This window comes from Chironomus tepperi, unplaced genomic scaffold (genome assembly GCF_022539635.2).
Source record: "Chironomus tepperi strain 1889 unplaced genomic scaffold, CSIRO-AGI_Ctep_v1 contig_395, whole genome shotgun sequence".
NCBI lineage: Eukaryota > Metazoa > Arthropoda > Insecta > Diptera > Chironomidae > Chironomus > Chironomus tepperi.
This window is the reverse complement of record NW_027226517.1, coordinates 395,971-412,343: the sequence shown is the minus strand read 5'-3', so window position 1 is coordinate 412,343 and position 16,373 is coordinate 395,971. Positions and strand designations below refer to the sequence as shown.

General features: G+C 32.9%; 1 protein-coding gene and 1 non-coding gene across 2 annotated transcripts in view; both read right to left on the bottom strand.

Annotated features, from left to right (window-relative positions):
• Positions 1 to 16,373, bottom strand: part of GEFmeso (Guanine nucleotide exchange factor in mesoderm) — a 100,543-nt gene that overhangs the window by 64,614 nt on the left and 19,556 nt on the right. The gene's annotated exons all lie outside the window — the stretch shown is intronic.
• On the bottom strand, positions 6,040 to 6,112 carry TRNAW-CCA (transfer RNA tryptophan (anticodon CCA)). Its single transcript has one exon. It is a non-coding gene; the product is annotated as a tRNA-Trp (tRNA).

The following is a 16,373-nucleotide window of genomic DNA, read 5'->3' as shown; positions in this document are numbered from 1 at the left end:
TTGATGCTCAACTACTCCCTTGCTACTCTTCTTTCCTCTGCTGAATCTCCAATCCACCTGATGCTCAATTTCCCCTCTGGTGCTCCGGTTTCTCTTTGCAGCTCTTCATTTCCGATAGATGCTCCCCTTTCTCCGTGCTGCTCCTATTTCACCTTGATGCTCCCCTTTCCCCTGCTGCCTCATTTCTCTTGTTGCTTCTCTTTTAGACAGAGAGTTAGCTCAATTTTTCTACGATCTTATGATCAAAGACAATCTAAACTCAAACATGATGACCACTCACATACCAGCTACACCCCTGTCTGTAGGCATTTCTTCTGATTTATGTAATTGAGAAATTTACGATCATTTCTTTTCTTATGCAAAAAATAAAATAATAATAATATAAAATGAAACTAAAAGTTGAAAAAGATAAAATATGTGTGTCGAGACTTTTCACTACTTTTTATATTTTTATTTAGTGATAGATAAGTCACTTCACCTCACTATTCACAAGTTTAAGACCTCAACTACCGCATTTCTCTATCTATCTATGCTTTTCTTTGCGCAGCCACACTCGGTGCTTTAATAAAAATGCTCTATGGCAATAGCATTATTATTACTATTAACAGACATTTTGATAAAAAAAATAAAGGCATAAAGTATGTAAAATATTATAATTTCACTATTAAATCACTTAGCACTTCAACAGGCAAAAAAAATAATATGTGAAGTGGTAGGAAATGTTCTTGTAAATGAAGTGTGATTGCGGAGCATTTCTGTGTGTGGATTTTTTCAGTTTGGAAGGAAATTGGAGCGTTTATTGAACTTATGTTGTGGATTATTGAAGTGAAAAGTTAGTGAACTCATTGGAAGTGCAATGGAAAGGATTGTTTTGATTCAGCTTTGCTGAATTGAGCTGAGTTCAGTTATATTTAGTTGATTTGCGCGATATTTGACTCAAATGAGCTAAATTAATCTTAATTTTACTCAACTGAGCTAAATTTAACTAAATTGAGCTGAATTTGACACATCTGAGCAGAATTAGAGATAGCAAAGTCTAACTTGATTCATCTAAGCTGAATTTGACTCAGTTAAACTGAACTTGACTCAGCTGAGCTGAACTTGACTCAATTGAGCTGAATTCGACTCATCTGAGCTGAACTAGACTCATCTGAGCTGAACTAGACTCATCTGAGCTGAACAAGACTCATCTGAGCTGAACTATGCTCATCTGAGCTGAACTAGACTCATCTGAGCTGAACTAGACTCATCTGAGCTGAATTTGACTCATCTGAGCTGAACTAGACTCATCTGAGCTGAACTAGACTAAACTAAGCTCAATTAGACTCAACTCAGCGGATCTTGACTCAGTTGAGCTGAATTTGACTCAGCAGAGCAAAATTTCGACTAATCTGATCCAAATTGAGTCGAATTTACCTAACCTAAGCTCAATACCATAAAATTCAAACTATAACAAGCAGACAAATCAACAGCAATAACTCAACACCCCGCAAATTATCGAAAAATTAAACTCTTAAACACAAATAGACCTGCGACCACTCCAACTGTCACTTTTAACCACGTTATCTCGTCTCATTTCTTCACTGCATTGAACGTTGGTATGTAAATTAGTTTAGATTATTTTCTTCACTCCACACATTATTCTGTTGTTGTTGTTTTCAAAGCTGCTGTCGTTGCCCGACTCTTTGTCGATTTGTAATCATTCACATTAGTTTCCCGCATATCCATATTAATAGAAGGAAGAAAGTATTTCTCAGACTTGAATTGTGGCTGTTTTGTAAATTAATATCCGATATACATAAGCATGCATGCATAGTGACGAATGTATGACTCATCAATTAGCTGAATTACTGACTAATTTGTCTCGAGCATCGCCCTTTTATTTAAGATATGAATGTGAATGCTTAACGATGACAACATTTTGAAAAATTGTTAAAAATTGACGGTTATAAGAAGAAGGTGATGAAGAAAGGAACAGCGAAAATTGCGAATCTTAATTCAATTTTAAACTCTCGAAGTCGAGAACAAAGAAGATTACAAGAAGACAAGAATTATTAATCTAATTTGTACAGCATAAAGAAGGAATGGAATAAAAAGAGAACAAAACCGTAATTGATGACCATCAATCAAAGATGAAGAAATAAAAAAGGTCAAATGTACTCATTTCAGTCTATCTATAGATAGAGAAGAAATTTATAATTGATCAAGGAATGGAATATAAACGTTTAATTTGTTTACGTAGTCATTCGTGGTTTTGATTTGAAGAGATTGTGAATAGAAATAGAGAGACGTGGGATTTGTGGGATATAGTTGATGCTTAGATGATTATGGTGGTTTTATGGGTGAATTATGAGGAGATTGTAGGCTAATATTGGGCTAATATTTCTGAGATTTGAACATGAATTGGTCATTTTTGAGTCATAAATGCTCTTGTTGCTTACAAGATTGACATCATGGTCAAAAATTCAAATTAGGATTCGAACCTACTCGAACTGCTCAAGTCGGCTAATCTATTCAAAATCCGGCTTTTTCCATGATTCCGGATTCTATATAAATCCGAAGTCACGAACAAGGCATTGACACTTTTCATCCGCTTTCATCTTCTTTCATCCAGCCCATACAAATCATTCATCTGCTTTCATCCGGCCCATAGAATCTTTCATCCGGAAGAAACGTGTGTCAATGCCTTGGTCACGACAGCATGTGACCTGATTTTTGATAAACTAACCAATTTAAGGCCAGATGATGCCTCAATACTTAAAGTGACAACTGGTAACTTTCTTGATGGAAAGAGATCTCGAGGTAGACCAAAAAGCTTTGTGAGCAACGATGCAAAAGTGCTGGGAATTAGAAACTGGCAGGAGTTATCTAAAGACAGATCCATCTTTCGACGAATTCTAAAAGCGGCAATGGGCCCCCGTGCGCTTTCGCCAAGGAAGCAAGTAAGTAACCAATTTAAGCTATTCGAAATCTTTAGCACTAGTGGTACATGGGGACTATTAGTCGATCATATGCCTAGTCTTGACATTTGAGTAGCTTGCCATCCTGTCTCGATCGGAATGGACATTATCCTTTTTTGTGACGTATCCCCTAACTGATCTCATTAAAAATCATTCATTATGAGCTTGTTTATGAGTATTCTCTTAGCTTACTCTACCTATGTTAGCCCCAACATATCCTACACCTCACAAACCATCCAATCCCCAACTCCAACTCACTAAAATACCTCATTTTCACATCAATAACTCACAAAAGAAAGAAAAAGTCACAAGTATCATTAATCAAAAAATTTCTCCTATAAATAGCCAATAATCATAAAAATGTATCACACAAGCATCAGCATACAATGTTGCAACAAGCTATATTCTTCTCACGTCACAACAAAAGACAATATTTTGACTCTTTGGGGGCTATGTGGGCATCAATAAAATGAGCATATTATGATCGTTGGAGGCGTTTTATGAGGACATTTTATGTGCTATATCTCATTTAAGAATGATTTATTTGGTGTGCATCTTTGGGTAAATTAATTCAGTAATTTGCATTCTCAATGGATGCATAAAATTATCATAAAAGATCATTTCCTGAAATGAGATGATGGAATTTGGACTGGAATTATGGAGATTATCTGGATCGTCAGAGCTATTTCATGCCTTACTGCAATATGCCGACATACCAGTGACCTTGCCAACACGTTGCGCAGCTCAGGAACCTGGCATAACCTCCCATTAACTCATAAAACTGACTTTAATCCCAATTAAAATACAAATAATTCAAAATCAAATCAAAATAATTGCAAAATACCTCAAAAATAACTTTAATCCACAAGCCAAGTTCAATTAAGAATCCAATTGATTTCAAATTATGCTCAATTGAGAAATACTTGTGACCATAAATGAAACTAATGAACTCAATAATTCGCATAAATTAAGACAATTTCTACATCAAAAATTGCCGTTATAATTAAAATTTATTTTACGAAACATCAATAAGAGACATATTTGAGCCACATCATTAGCCACTGAAATATTTGCTGATTAATTAAATGCTCAATTTCTTCATCTAAAGACTTGTCAATATTTTGGGATTAAAGGCTGTCAAAGAAATCAGATTAAGAAAAAAAGTTGCCGATTTTTTGTGATCAGCAGATCGATTAGAAAGAGTTCATGACAAAATATTGGAAGAGATGGTTGATAGGGATTGTTGTGAAATGATGTACAGTATTTTGAGGAACGGAGGCACTTCCTTCTCCAAGTTTATAGCTTAGTATCGCTACACAAGTAAGGATTTTCTAGTGTCGACCTCAAGATTTGCTGATACCTCAAAGAGATCTGGTTACAAACTTACTAGTTCATGGCAAGCCACACAAATTTCATGGTAATCTGCACAAATGTCAAGTTTATGAGTAGAAAAACGGTCGATTGATTAAATTCAAACCTGATCTACTCGAAGCCCCATTAACAAATGACATTGCTCGCTGTCAAAATAATCAAAAATCAGCAGTCAGAGCAGCAAAACTCGGCTTCTGTGAACTGCTAATGACTTGAATGACACACCATACTTAAAAATCAATCGAAATATACCAAAACTGGGCCGTTAGAGCATTATTCGCCTTGCCTTTGAAAGGGAGACCTTAAACTTCATGTCATTTTGACATTTTGAAATCAATTCATCTGAACAGCAAAGTGTGATCGCTAGGGTAACGTCCAATGTCACCCTACTATAGACAAGACGAAAAATGGTCCTAACCAGAGTGATGGCCGATGTCGGCGACCGAGAGAATCGGCCACTCGTTCATTGATTATATCGGCCATTGTTTTTTGTCTGCCACCGCTTTGGGCCGACCGATAAAATCAGGCCGTTTCACAACTCTGTCCTAACGGCCCAGTGAAGGCTGATTTCGATTAATTTTCACGCATTTTGTGCCATTGGACGTTTGAATCAACTTAGAGTTCGCAAAAGCCGGGTTTTACTGCTTACCTATTCAGCTTCCAGCTATTCCACCATTCGCAGGTTGCCACCTCTCGTCGGTAGCCTGTTCCACAGACTCCATCTTGCTGCATCCCAACTCTAGCCCAATTCAAATATGAAATGCAAATTCGGAACCAAAAATCACATTCAAATTGCAAAAGTCGGCTAATCGACTTAAATTCCGGCATCAGGTCATTATGACTCGTGGTAACAGATTCGGATGATATCATTTATTTGATCGATTAACGGGACGATTCTAAGTCTAGACATCATTTACAGATTGACATCCCAATAAAGAATTCCCGATAAGATTGACAGATTAAAGCAAGTCTCAACACAAGTTTCCGTTTCAAATATTAATCCGCATAAGAATTCGTCATAAAAGTGCCCATCCCTTCTCCGACATTTCTCCTTTATATATGTATATACATATTTTGAATATTCATTACATTCTAACATGTTGAGTGAATGACTCGATCTGTTTATAAATGTAAAACTTTATATAAAAATAATGAAAACTATCTGACGGATGAATGCATAAAGAATGAATGAGCAATCAAGTCAAAAATGTCTTTACAACAAGTCGTGAGTTAGCGTTTGATGTCAGCATTTTATTCCCCCTGTCCCGCATAGAATATGCGAAATTCCATAAAGAGATTTTTTTTCTGAAAAAATTCACAAGAAAAAGAAGAAGGCACGACAATAATGATGATGTAGAAAGAATTAAGATTGATAAGTGAAAGGTTTCGGATAGATCGTAAAACATATGTACGTACAATCCATATCGACGTTTCGCGTGCAGTGAAACTTTACATTTTCTATTCTCTCCTTTTTCGGTTGTGTCTTGGAACCGCAGCTTTACTTTTTCTATCATTTCTTGCCTATTTGTTTGGTTTACTAAGTGAAATGCAGGGTTGGGTATATGATAACATCCATCAAAAATTTTCAAACCCCTCCAAAATGTTGAATTCATCATTTTACAGCATTTTATATCAAAAATAAACTCAAAATTCCCTCAAAAATATTCAAAACCTCATTTTAAGCAAAAAAGAATCAAAAAAGAATTCTTGACCCCGACGTGACTTGAACACGCAACCTTCAGATCTGGAGTCTGACGCTCTACCAATTGCGCTACGAAGTCAATTTGTTTGATGGTTTAAGATTGAAAATTACTCAACAGGTTCTAAATTATTTATTTTTTTCTTTCATACTTGTGGACTTATCAAAAACAAAAATCATGTTGATTTGATTGCTTTTAATGACTTGAATTGTTTTCTTCTTGTTAATTGCTACACATGTTCTTTTAAAAAAACTCGATCGAGGAAGAAAAAATTAATTTTTTTCGTTTCTTTTTTGAATGTATTGCAGTTTCAATAAGATGCAGTGGAAAGTAAAGTTGGATATCCGATTAGGATTGGAACGGACCAAATCAGAAATTGAACCTGGCTTGTAGTTGGTTGTTGTCAAGTGCGTAATCAGTAATCAGAGGAAATTTTAAGTGTTTAAGAGGATTAATAGTGAAAAAAGACTCAAAATTTCATTTTTTGCCGCTTTTGGGGAAGTTGAATGGGCTTTAGGTACTCTAGAATCTTAGGACGATGCTATAGCATGGTGCCAGATCAGATTTCAGTCCGACTAGAATTGTGTCAGCTAGAATGACCTCAGTTTGGTGCATGAGTTTGTTTCAATTTATCGACTTGTCCCAAGAGTCACCAAACTCTCTCAAGAGTCTCCAGCCCATCTCAAGAGTCATCAGCCTCTCTCAAGAATCACCAGCCCATCTCAAGAGTCACCAGACTCTCTCAAGAGTCACCAGCCTCTCTCAAGAGTCACCAACTCTGTCGCAGATTCGCAGAAAGAAGAGATGAAAAATCTGATTGATACCCGGCGTATGCTTACAAAATAAGAAAGAAATTTGTTTCGAATAAGCAATTGATACTGCAAGATCAAATTTAGTCATTTCTAGAAAGTTTTTTTTTCCTTTCATTCATCATCAATAGAGATTATTTTTTGCATTTTATTGATCATACAGGAACATGTTTCTATTATTCCCTCAATTGACAAAGGAATATTTAAATTAAATAAAGTTTAATGAATTGTTGTGAATAAAATGAATTTATATTTATATCAATATAGGTCGCAGCATGTGCCTTCATTTGTTACAATTTGCGATAGTTTGTTTGCTCCTCAAATCAGAGACGCAGTCAGGAAGGAGACGGGCAAATTTCGCAAAAATTTAGAGGATTTTTGGGATTTTTTGACAAAAAACCTTAAAAAATTGAAGATTTTTTCCAAATGTTGGGGAGGGGGGACCTCCATACCCCCTAGAGTACGTCCATGCCCAACAATACGTCTATACTGCGACACTTTCAGTCAAATTAGATTCCATGCATGACGTCGTTTTGTTGATGCAAAAAAATATATAATAAAGACATATTTCAATTTCTTTTCATTCAGTTCCATATAAATCTCCGAACTCAATCACAAAAACGTAAATTTACACTTTCAAAAAAGCACTGCCAATCGTAAAACTGCTTGTTTTTGCCTCACGTATGAAATATTATCGAATCAACTAGTTTGCAATTATCAAATAATTGATGCAATATTTCTTTCAATTACACTACTCTATGATTACCATATATGCTTACAACTGGAGGGGCTCGAGATTGATGCAATAAAATAAATTTATTTTACATCCTCGATCTGACGATTTTTTGTTAACTTTCAGTAAGCGCATTTTTTTGTGATGATGCTGAATATTATTTATTAAATATTGAGGGCAATGTCATCGCTTACTTCCTATAAAAAAATCTTTGATAACACTGACAATTTAATTATTTTAAATTAAATACGAAGTGTGAATGTTCTAATTGTGACAAGCGATTATTTTTATGAATATTGCAGTTGCTAATGGAAGTTTTTAATTGCTTTGAGAATGTGACTGAGTGCGGGTTTGAGTGAGGAATATTTTGAGACAATTTGGGACTTATTTAAGTGATTTTGATGTCGGTTTTTCGAACATACTAAAGCGAACTCTAACAATATGAAATATAAAGCTGCAATGTTTTCAAAAACCGACTTTAAATCTCTATGTTCTCCCAAATTCCGGTTTCGGAAGGTCAGAAGATATCCGTGACTAGGGACAGGACTTTTCCGGAATTTCCCGGTTCCGGTCCTGATATCGAAAAAGCATACAAATCTCAATAAATTCTCTTTTTTGCTAAACTTCTGACTATCCCGGATAGTTCAAATCTGTTAATCAAGCAATAATCCGTCCCCAAATCAGCATAGCTCTGACTATGACTGTCTTGGTTCTGACTATGGCTTTCGTGGCTCTGACTTTAGATGACAAAGATCTGACTTTGACCAGTTCCGAGTGGACAAAAATACTTCAGAACTAGTCATCAATTGGACATTAACTTGCCATAAACTAGTTATAACGTATTTTTGTCCACTCGGGAACGTGGCTCTGATTGTGGTCGATGTGACTCTGCTGAATTCAGTTTAAAATCGGCACCATACCATGCCTGAACTACATCAACTTAATAGCAGATTTTTGATCGATTAGTCGATTTGGGCTACACTGGTATCTTTATAAATACGTACATATGCACTATCTCGAGTTGCAGCTAAGTCGCTATGTAAGCAACAGAATGCTTAAAGATGAGGTTGCCCTTAAACAGAGTTGGGAGGACTTCATTGTAGAGATGCTTCAATTGTAGTCCAGACTAAATTGAAGTTGCCTTTTTGAAGTCTGGACCTTAAAATGATCGTGACAATTGCTTAAGAGCTACAAATCAAATTCCTTGTGGTATTCCACTTAAGTGAACAAAATCCATAATGCAAAATACTAGTTTAATCCACAATCTACTCACTTTATGTCGAAACAGCTCGATGGTCACCCAAAAAAATTATCTACAATCCACAAAAAAATCCATCATTACCATCCACAGCTTAAGTGTGGCAAAGCTTTTAGTGGTTTTGTCAGATATCACATAAAAAAACATATCGAGGCTTTAGCTGTCAAATTTTAAGTAAACCCAAGGTTATACGCGAAAAGAAAATGATAAAGGTAACAGACCATTGTCCCACTTTTAATGTGCAAAATTCATTCAAGCGGTAAATTCTTAAAATTTCTTCTTATTTAAGTAATGACTTACCACTGCATATAAATGACCCAAAAGAATGTTGGTCGAATGATTCAGTAATGATTTCAAATGCCTCAAAAAAGACCCATATCCCATTTTAATTAACAAATTTTTGCTCTACATATCCCAGATCCGAGCTAGAAGGCATTCAGATTTAAAGATTAAAATTCTTCTCATTTTGGTTCTTATGTTAAATTATTTTTGTCACGCTATGAGCCGTGTACGATATAAATTTTAGCTGTTGGCCCACATATTCCATCCGGGACTCTCTTACAGACATTTATTATTGTACTGCAATAAATTTAGGGCTTTAATTTGTAAACTATTTGTTGAAAATTATGTGAAAATTTAAATTTACGACTATTTTTAATTCAATTACAGTCAATGCAGTCAGGATGTAACTCAAATCAGTGAAATACCCAAATTTGTCACATTAAGTCAAAAGGTACAAAGTTCATATGAAAGTATAACTCAGATTAAAGTCATAAACTGTAATAAAACCTTATCATTATTCATCCATAATAAAAAAAAGTTTATGATTCACTCAAATTATTTACTTAAAAAATGAAAATAATAATGCATTCATGCTTAATTCTTGGAAAGTTTTCGTTTAATAAAAGGCTGACTGGGGTCAGTTGCAAATGAGGTTTGCAGAAATTTGCGATTTTTGGATGGACTTTCTTAAGCAATTGTTATATTTGTATGAATTATCATGCAATTGTAAGTTTCATACTTCCGAACCAAAATGAATGAATGTTGCCATAATTAGCAAGCGTTAGCCTGTGATAAAGCTAGCTTCAGGAGACGACTAAGGGAGGCCATGGATCTGTACTTGATCTGTACGGCTAGCAAACTAAGTAAGTATACTGCAAGAACAGCACAATTGCTGTGTTCGCTATGGATCTGTTATATTGCAGTATTGATAGTAAGACGCAAATTTGCTATGAACGACTGATTTTGATCTATTTTTTTGGCCAAAATGTATTGTAGCCAATACTAGATTGACTTATAATCGGCCAACTACTTTTTAGGATGTATGCGCATAATTTAGCACCAGAGCTAGAAGTCAACTCGGTATTTGTGAGGATAAGTCGGTTCGAGTCGACTAATAGCTCCATTGAACATCCCTAACTAGTTTTTGATCATTTTGATCAGTTCTACTGCCATGAAGATGACTTGACTCAACACGACTCGACTCGACTTTAGTCAGAACTTAGTAATAGCTCAAGTGGAACAGGTTGCGATTAGTCGACCTTACCTGAATGGCTTTAGTCGGTTAATCGATCCAAATTTCAGCACCAGGTCAGTTTGACTCTTACAAGTTGCCGGATTTACACCAAATTCGACTCCAAGTCAGGGTTACGCCTGCCTAGCACTGGATTTCTGATCGATTTGTCCTATTCGTGTTTTGTCTAGTCGTTAATTTGTCATTTAATTTGGGAAGAAATCTCAAAATTATTTTTAGTCTTACTGTCGAAATTGTCTTAATCAAGACCCTCCTTCAATTCTATACAGCATTAATGCATGACCCCAAAGTCAAAAACCATGTCATTTACATAAAGATTAAAAACTCATCAGCTGCGGCCAACTAGACAAATAATCTCATAACTTGCATGCTTAAAGCAAGCTCACAGTTTACAGAAAAATTAAAAAATAAAGAATCAAATGACCGGTGCTGTATTGCAGTAAGCGAAGCTCTCATACGGATTTACGCTTCACGATATTGTTGAGCATTATTAACGCCAGTCAATATATCAAAATTTTATTTATAATAATTTGCATTTTTATTTATTTATTAATGTTTTACATAAATGGACGTGAAATTTGTCTCGACGAAAAAAAAGTGAAGAAGAACCTCCAATAATCGTAAATGTCATGTGACAAATTTTATGACCTCTGACACTGGGACATAAATAATAAAAAAACACTTAATTTTTCTGTTCATTCATGACTGAATTTTTATGTGAGATTCTTGTGCTTGACATAAAATTTACTCGACACTGTTTATTAAATTTCATTTCCATTTGTGTGTTACTTAAAATGAGCTGTAACGAAATTAATATAGTGCTATGTAGAAGAAATCTCATCCAATTATGTGTGTATTATCCACATATGTATATCGCGTGACAAATCGATAATAGTTGGAAGCATAAAAATGTCAGTGAAAATTCCCCCTATATTATTGTTAGTGGCTGCTACATTCAAAAGAAATAGATCCGTTTAAATTGTTATTTAATCTAGAAAATGTCTTATTTTTTGAATAACTTAATTAAGACTTGTGAACAGAATCGAGCCTATGCAGTTGAAATATTTTCCTCTTTTCAGCATCTGAGATTATGAATGTGGGTGTATTGTAAGCAAAAATATATATTATTGTATTAAATAAAAAAAAAGTAAGTTGAAGAGATGAATGAGCTTAACGTGCCATGGCATAGAAACATGTGATAACTCAAATGCGATAAATATTTTTCTTTCATTCTTTTCTTTTTAGTGCGACATTTTCTCGAGAGATTGGTGGATTGAATGTGGATTGTCTGCTTATGAGCTAAATTGAGTTGAATTCTACTAAATTTCTACTGAATTGAGCTGAATTCTACAAAATTTTGACTAAATTGAGCTGTTTTCTACAAAATTTCTATTAAAATGAGCCAAATTCTGCAAAATTTTGAATGATTTGATCTGAATTCTGCAAAATTTCTACATATCTATGCTTAATTATACAAAATTGAGCTTAATTCTACAAAATGTCTGCTAAATTTTCATGAATTCTATAAAATTTTGACTAAATTGAGCTGAAATTTACAAAATTTCTACCTAATTGAGCTGAAATTTACAAAATATTTACCTAAATGAACTGAAATTTATAAAACTTCTGCTAAATTGAGCTGAATTCTGCAAAATTTCTACTAAATTGAGCTGAATTCTTCAAAATTTCTACTAAATTGAGCTGAATTCTACAAAACTTCTTCTAAATTGAACCAAATTCTACAAAATTTCTACAGAATTAAGCTGAATTCTACAAAGTTGAGCTAAATTCTACAAAATTGTTGCTAAATTGAGCTAAATTATACAAAATTTTAGCTAAATTGAACTGAATTCTACAAAATTTCTGCTAAATTGTCCTGAATTCTACAAAAATTTCTACTAAATTGAGCTGATTTCTACAAAATTTCTACTAAATTTTGCCAAATTCTACAAAATTTCTAAAAAATTGAGCTGAATTCTACAAAATTTCTACTAAATTGAACAGAATTCTACAAAATTTCAGCTAAATTGAGCTGAATTCTTCAAGCACGTGCCTAATCTATCATCATCTCTAAATGCGCCTTAATCATCAATCACCAAGTTAAGAACATTAATCTCAAAACCTTCCAACTTTGCATATGTTGCTGTTTTATTTTATTTCAAAATACATGCATCTCATGCCATAAATGCTGAAGCCGCCGCCCTTTTTGTCGATGTTATTATTATATTTATTTTTTGTTGTTTCGTTTTTTTTCAGATTCCAAAGAATTCTTTCATTTTTTGAAGATATTCTTGAGATTTGAAAAGACCTAAAAATAATACATAAGATTCCATCCTCATCGTTTTAAGACAAATTTTTGCTGACTGCATGTCTCTTATAGTTGAAAAGAGATTGTATGGAAATTCCATTTGAGAGAATTTCAAGAAACATTTTTTATATATTTTGTGTAAAGTCTAATGTAAGTAATTGGATGGTTGTGCTCATGCAAATTTAAATTTCATTATAGGAAGAGAAGGCAATAGCACAGAAAATAAAACTGTTTATTTAAAAAAAAAAGCTTCCTGTTTATTTTTTTCCTCTAATCTTCTTATACACTATTAACTATTTATTTATTTGCTTCGTTTCTTAACGCTGCTTATTTATTTTTTTTATTATCGATAGACATTCGCGAAAGACAATTCCAGCTAGCCACACTTTATCTTTCTTTCTTTCTTTCACCTTAAGCCTGCATACGTTTTTCCATTTTAATTGAGATAATGAGAGAAACACATCTGATCGCATTAAATGCTTGTTTTGGAATTATCATTCAGGGGGAGAAATGGAAATGAGGAAATGGTTTTGATATTGAAAACACTTGTAGCTGATTTTATTGATTTTAAACTTAACAGGTTAATGGATTATTAAAAATTTCATTTTTAACGACTTTTTTAAATTCAAATTTTAATAGTTTTAAAAAATTGAAATTCATTTGGTTTAAAAATTAAAAACTCTTTGGTTTCAAAATTCAAATTTTAACTGATTTAAAATTCGAACTTTAAGGATTTTCAAAATTGAAATTTTAACGGCTCTGAAAAATTCAAAATTCAACGGTTTTGAAAAATTCAATTTTTTGGAATAATAAAACAATTCAAATTTTAACGATTTTAAAAATTCAAATTTTTAACAATTTACAATCGAATTTAAACAATTTTAAAATTTTAAATTTTAACGGATTTTTCAAATTCAATTTTTAACGATTTTAAAAATTCAAATTTTAATGGCTTTTAAAATTTAAAATTTTAACTACTTTGAAAATTTAATTTTTAAATGACTTAAGAAATTCAAATTTTAACAGCTTTTAAAAATTCAAATTTTAAAGAATTTTAAAATTCAAATTTTAACGGACTTGAAAATTCAAATTTTAACGAACTTTAAAAATTCAAATTTTTATGAACTTAAGAAATTTAAATTTTGATTAAAAGAAATTCAAAATTTAACAAACTTAAAAATTCAAATTTTTAAACTTTTAAAAATTCAAATTTTTAAACTTTTAAAATTTTAAAAAATTTTAAAACTTAATTTTAAGAAATTTAAAATTGAAATTTTAACCAATTTTAAAATTCAAATTTTAAAGTCTTTCAAAAATTTAAATGTCTAATAATTCTAATTTTAACGGATTTTAAATTTTAAGTTTTACAACATTCAAAAATTCAAATTTTAACGGTTTTCCTACTTAACTTGACCATCTTTAGCACATCTACTTAGCCATCATCAACTTCTCCTATGCCGCAATCACATTTTAGCATTAAATAATCAGTCTTTTATTATTTTATCGTGATAAATTAACACAGCGACTATATCAATACGTCCCGTTAATAGCTCTTTTACAGCCTTTGTTATGGTATCATTTATAAATCTTATTTTAGGTTATTTCAGCAAAAATGTTTTAAAAAAGCTTTTTAGCTCATTTTTATTTCACAATTTTGCAGAGCTTATGAACCGATTAAATCAAATTTAACGCTTATTTATAGTTTGAAAAGAGTCATTATGCTATTGATTGGAAATAGTTAATGCTTTTTGGTTTGTTTGTTGACTTATTTAACGCGTGCTTTGATCACAACATTGATAATCACGTGAATTTTAATGGTCGCAAAAAAATTAAGGCTCATTAGGTCTTATGTAAGGTGAGATGATATGAATCTTGGAGATTGTCAGCAGTGTTTTGTTAGGCACGAATAGTCTTTTTTATTTTAAATGTCAAACTGCAAATTGAATTAGTGACTTGGATTGCAATCAGGTCTGTTGAATGGAGAATGAACTATGGTCGATTGAGGTGAATGAGATTTGAGATATGTGTGGTAATATGTTGTATGGAAAGAGGATTGTCTTGCTGATTTCTTTGGGAAGTTTAGATCTGGGGTGTATCTGGTGACTTAGTTTCTTGGGGTTAACACCTTTTTCTATATTCTCCTTTTTTCCTTTTTCTCCTTTTGTTTTGGAACAGAATTATTTTATTGGCTCCTCAACATTATATCAATGGTCTCAAAGATTCTTTGAGCATGCTCTCAAGAGCTTACTCTAATTGAATGTACTAATTAAGGGTACTGGTGAGAGTGATCTCTGCTGATGAGCGTGTTCTTAGCTTATTCTGCTCTTTAGTGCACGCTCTTTTCCGGTTAGTGTTCATGTATAACACCTTGCAATATAGTCAATTAACCCTCGATAGCTCAGTGATAGGAACATGCCACTGAAAATCTCAGAATATGAGTTCAAGTCTCATTTGGAATTCGTGATTCAAAATCATGCTGCTTCTGTTAGTTTAACAAGATGTACTCAAGACATCAATCTTAATGATAGACTAAAAAGTCCTCTAAATATCTAAGAACAAGCTATTCTAAGCTCTATGGAGAGTAAGAGGGACCTCATTGGATTCAGTACATTTAAGAATCGCAGAAACAGAATTTACCAAAATACAAAGCACAAATCGATCAAAAATCCGATTTCAATCTGAAATCACTGTGAATTGATAGTGCTGAATTCGGTTTAAATCCCAAACCAAGCCAGAGACATGCCGAACTGGTGCCGGATTTCAGTCCAATCAACTGACTTATTGATAATCAGATTAGTGAAAAAATGAATTTACTGTCCATGAAAAACTCTATGTCTATGCAGGTCAGAATGTCTCTGGCATATTGTAGGATTTACACAGAATTCAGCACCAACTACTCAGTCACTTTAAACTGAAGTTAGATTTCAGTTCGATTAACCGACTTTACTGCTATTCAAGTAACACTGAATCAAACAATTGACTATCTATAAATAACTCTATGTCTAGTCATATAGACAAAGCCTAAGCTAGACGACAATATCACCATCAAAGTAAAAATTACGACTCAATCTGTCAAGCCAAGTGATTTTCCCTCATAAATTTCAATCAATTTGATCAAATCACAACAAAAACTTTTCACCATAAATCAATGTATTTTTATTAAAAAAAATTAAAGCCTTTACTTCCATTTTAGTAAAATAGAAACTGAAACTATTAAAAATTAATTTAAATTTAGATCGTTTTTTTTTTTTTTGAATTTGAATAAATTATCAATAATTGAAAGTTGAAACGCAACCCAGATTCATGCCTTAATGTCTTCTTTACAGTCAAGATATATCTGCATATCAATTCATCTAAATTAGTCGTTGATCATTCAAATTTTTTGCAAAATGTTTTAAGGAAGTGACACAAATAAATCTGGTAGTCAGTTCTGCTTTAATAAATCATAAAAATTTGAATTAATTTGAATAAACAAAAGTGATTAATTTTTTTGAATATTTAATGAAAAATGAAAAGAGTCATTGACTGTGAACTTGAATGAAAGCAGACTCCGGGTTGACAATATGTCGGATATCCTAACAACTAGACATGACAATCAGGAGTAGAAAGGAGAAGAGAAAATTAAATTAAAAATTTGCATGTTTACATGAGCAGCAACACTCCTTTTAGTAATGCGACAATGCCATTTATGATAAGATCA